The 4,816-nt window shown below is 47.9% G+C and overlaps 1 protein-coding gene across 3 annotated transcripts in view; it reads left to right on the forward strand.

The window, feature by feature from the left end:
• Positions 1–2,527: 2,527 nt before the first annotated feature.
• TBL1X (transducin beta like 1 X-linked) overlaps positions 2,528–4,816 on the forward strand; it is a 135,756-nt gene continuing 133,467 nt past the window's right edge. The window contains exon 1 of one of the 3 annotated variants that reach the window (XM_083612155.1): positions 2,528–2,548. The gene's annotated coding sequence lies outside the window, so the exon portion shown is untranslated. Of the gene's footprint in view, positions 2,549–2,649; positions 2,811–3,536; positions 4,300–4,816 lie in introns of those variants that run through there. The other 2 variants (XM_083612154.1, XM_083612153.1) reach the window with 2 other exon arrangements.

Genomic DNA, 4,816 nt, shown 5'->3' on the forward strand with positions numbered 1-4,816 from the left:
AGGTTTTGAAGGATCTAATTTTAAATAATGTGGGTGTCACAGATTCCACCGCTGACACCATATGTTATGGATTCGTGTTGCTGCCAACCATATGTCAAAAGCCCTCACAGGTTTTCAGCCTGGGGGCTGTGATCGGGTATTACTGCCATCACTGGAAGCATTCTTTTTAAGCAGTCATTCTAGAAGCCTGGAATAAACATGGGCTTGGTTCATACGTTTGCCAGTGCAGCTCACTCCCATGCTGCCTCCTATTATCTGAATAACTGCATGACATGGGACAGGGCAATCCCATCAGAGCAGTGGCGTAGCGTGGGGGGTGCAGGGGGTACCGGCCGCACCGGGCGCAACATCTGGGGGTTAGGGTTAGGGGGCGCAAATCCACGGGTTAGGGGGCGCAAATCCACGGGTTAGGGGGCGCAAATCCATGGGTTAGGGGGCGCAAATTACTTGCCTTGCCCCGGGTGCTGACAACCCATGCTACGCCACTGCATCAGAGGTTTCTGCTTCAGCACGGTCCTTTTCTGGAAGGCAGCCCCACTGATATCCAAATAACAGAAACTGCCTTCATGTGTGTGACGTGTGGAGAGGAATTGCAGGTAGAACAGGGCTATGGGGCTCCACCTCTGCCTCTTCTGTATATTTGCATAAGGGCCTTCTTGGTAGTGGCACCCACCTTGTGGAACGCCCTCCCATCAGATATCAAGGAAATAAACAACTATCTAACTTTTAGAAGACATCTGAAGGCAGCCCTGTATAGGGAGATTTTTAATGTTTGATGCTTTATTGTGCTTTTATTTATGTTGGGAGCCACCCAGAGTGGGCAGGGTATAAATAAATAATAATAATCATTATTATCATTATCGCACCCCAAAATTGTTTCATAGATGAAAGCTTGTGCACATGGGCTTCTCCTTGCAGATGTTCAGACCCTAGCATGTATTCTACCACTGATCTATGACAACAGCATCCCTATTCTCCTAGATTGTTCTGTGTTCAAGCACCAAGAACCTGCAGTCCTATCCATATGACCCTCCAGTGGGCAGAATTAGCACAAGACCAAGAATTGTGCCCCCATATTTTAATGCTCTTTGCTTGCTTCTATCAGGGCAGCTAACCCTTTTTTCTCTTTTGCCCTGGGAGCCACATTTACCCTTGGCCAACTTTCCTAGGGCAGCATGCCAGCAGTTGCGTGGTCAGAAATGGGTGACCACATCCCACATTTTTAACAAGCACGTTGCACATCTGCAAACATCCTCCTCTTCAGCTGATCTGTACAGATGACTCAGGAAAAGGTAATTAGCCTCTCCACCCATGTTAGTCCTATGTCTACTGTTAAAATGTTGTTGCTGCTGCTGCTGCTGTTGCTACAGGCAATAGAAATATTATTGGGGAGGGGGTAGATCAGATCCCTGGCTGCCTGTTAGTCACCCAATTTATGTGCATGTGACGCTAGCTGCTATGAAATGGCAATAGTATTATATACATTGTGTTTTCAAAAGTATCAGATTCTACATCCTAAATCAAACAACAGGTTCCAGGATTTTTTTGGGGGGGGGGGAGAAAGTCATGTGCTTTAAATGTGTGTTGGATGTACTTTAAATGTTTGGTGTGGATCTGCCTGGAGTAATACTGCTGTTTCCGTCATGCAGAGAAAGAAACATTTGAGCCAGAGGGACCATTTAGCACCTGAGAGGTGATCAGTGAGAGCACATCCTTTAAAATACACAGAGCTTATACAAATTGCTATTAGGGAACTGTGTGATGATCCCATCTGCACGTATATTATTTTGTTCATAAAGCTACAGCCAGGGGGCTGTTCCATACGGGAGCTTTCATCACACCTAAGACACATGCTAATATTGATATATGGTTAATATTTGCCTGAGCTGCATATCAGTAAGGTTATGCACACTTATTTGGAAGCAAATTCCACTGAAAGCAACGGGACTTGCCTCCAAGTAAATGTGAATGAAACTCACGTTTATTTTATCGTTACAGTTATACCTCACCTTTCCTTCAAGGAGCTCAAAGTGACATACACGCTTCTTCATGCTTTCCCGTTTTATCCTCATAACAACCCAGTGAGGTAGGTTAGGCTGAGAAATAGGGAGCAGTCCAAGGTGACCCAGTAAAGTTAATGTATGAGCAGCGATTTGAACCTTAGTCTCCCCAGGCCTAGTATGACACTCTAATAACTGTATCATACTAGCTCCTTAAAATTAGCCCTCCCTTCCTTATCCCCCCCCCCATTAATCTACAGCCATATGTTTGTATTCACTTCTGATCCTAGCAGGTTTTTTTTTAATTTCTTTGCCTTCCCACAGTAATCAACAAATCCCACGTTTAAAGCATGAGGGGTTTTTTTTCCTCTCTGCGCAGCTAATCTAGAGTGTGTGGTAGCAGAAGAATGTGTCACAGTAATGCAGAGAGCTGTAATGATGTCAACTTGTTATTTACTTTCCAAATCTGAATGACTGAGCAAGGCGAAAGGAGAATCAATCAGCCACAATGTGACCCTGCAGGCGGAAAAAACAGAGCACTCTCGCCAGTAAGAGGTTGGGGGATGGGAGGCACATGTAACCAGGGCAATGTTGCATCATTTACTTGCATTGCTTTTTGTACTGCTCCCTTTTCCACCCCCTTCGGATTGAATGTTATATAGCTCAGTATGAAGCTGTAGGAGCCTAGAGAAAAATAAAGAAAGGGGGGCTAATTTAATACAAGAGAACATCAACATCTGCTTTAAAGGGCTGAATGGCAACTCATATATAATAAAACCTATTCTGCTGAATCACAATTATGGAGACAGTGTAAGTCCATATTTTAATGTGGTATAATGATTGCATAGAAGCAGTGGTTTTAAATCACTCAGAAAGTATATAGGGAATATATTACGTGTTGTTTCTTGTCTTTATTAGGTGAACTCCCAATTATATAATATTTTATTTGCAAAAGCATTCATTGTGTTCTGATTTCCATTGCTAGGTGACATTAAAACGAGACAAAATCGGTGGGGGACTTTGTGGCTCAGCAAAGAGGAAATAACTTTACAAAAAAGGGGGGAGAAACTAGAAATAAATAAAAAGAGTGGATCCGTCTGGCAGCTTAAAGGGGAGTCTTGTGCATTACTTCTTTGTAGTTATGTAAATGACGGAAAGTAGATGCTAAATTTAGTTCTGTTCGTTGACTTAAAAACCTGGTGAACTGTTCCAATTCCATTAGCATCACGATCCTTTCCACCCCTCCCCCTGAGAACCGATCGCAGTGAAAATAATGTTGACCTGGGGGGGAAAACAAAACAAAAAACAATTGACAGGGATACAGCCACGAAGCAAACGTAGGCTTTGCTTTTTCTTTTCTTTCCTTTCCACCTTTGGTCCATTTTTTTGCTGACTCCAGGGGGTTAACATTTCAGTCGAATGCCGGAGCGGGGGAGGGGCGGGTGTTGCTGTGTGTGTTTTGTTTTCGGGGGAACAAAACAACCTTTTCAATAATCCCCTCCAAGTGACTAAGGAGTTACTTCGGGACACAGAAGCATCCCGGGTGTGTGTGTGTGTGCTGGTGCTGGCATTGGTTGGATGTTTGGAGGTAGGTATCGGTGTTCTCTCCGAGGGGAGGTTTGCAAATCACGAAGACCGAGCAGAAATATAGGCACACAACACCGCCCCCCCCATGCGTTAAGATCCAAATGCGGATCTCCCCACCTCCCTCTAGGAGCTGTCTCGAAGGGCTGCCCCCCCCCCGCATGTGTTTGTCTGCTTCGCCTCCGTGTGTGTGTGCGTGCGCCTGGGGAGGGACACTCTACTAGGACTTACACCCACACCCACCCACCACCCCAAGCGCCCTACAACTGCTTATGAAGTAGCGAGCGGTGGCGGCAGCACCTCCTGACCGCCATTCCGCACCCAGAAAAAAAACTTTCCATTGCCCTCGCCCCACTCCCTCCCCGGGAACTTCCTCTGGGGCCCCGCTGCCCGGTTGTGTGTGTGTGTGTGTATTGTGCGCGCGCTTGTGTGTGTGTGGTGTATATGTGGAGCAGCAGCAGCAGCAGGAGAAACAGGGAGAGCCGGGCGCGCGAGGGCTGCCGGAGCTTTGCCGTCGTCGCCGGCCTGCACGCTTTCGGGACCTGGGCAGAGCCGGAGAGGAGTGCCAGTCCTGCCGCCGCCGCCGCCGCCGCCACCATGGAGTGCAAGTGAGAGAGGAAGTCCGCCCGCCTTATGTGTGCTTTTGCAGAAGTTGAGGCTTCCCCGCTGTTGCTGCCCGGAGCGAGAGCGGGGCCTTCGGCGCGCGCCCACCGAGGTGAGTTGGCGGGGGGGGGGTTCTCTCTCTCGTGTGTGTGTGTGTATTTGTGTCTATATATATCTATATGTGCACCTCGGCGCCTGTTTGCCATGTTTCCTAGCGTGGCTCCCAACTTCCTCGTGCTTCCACCCCTCCCCCCACCCTTTGCAGCATTGTTGCTCTTGGGAGGGTTGTTGTTGTTGTTATTGTGGTGTGTTTGCGCCTCATACGGAGGTGCCTGGCTTCCCTCTCCCCCTCTTTTATTTATTTTGGTTTTTTTCCGCGCTATGTGTGCGTGTTTCTTGGCACCCCCCTTCCCCCCACCCCAGGGTGACTTGGTTGGTTGTGTGTGTTGTTGTAAGTCCCCGAACGGTTTGTTGTTTTCGGGCTCTGTGCTTTGGACTCCGAATGGATCGATTTGTCGAAAAGTATTGGCTGTGGTGGGGGAGGGGAAGGAGAGAGAGAGAGAGAGAGAGAGGCGCCCGCCTTCGCTGCTCTCTCGCCTTTATCCTGCCGTGTGTGGGGGAAGGGGGGG

This window comes from Podarcis filfolensis (assembly GCF_964270895.1).
Source record: "Podarcis filfolensis genome assembly, chromosome: 4".
Lineage (NCBI taxonomy): Eukaryota > Metazoa > Chordata > Lepidosauria > Squamata > Lacertidae > Podarcis > Podarcis filfolensis.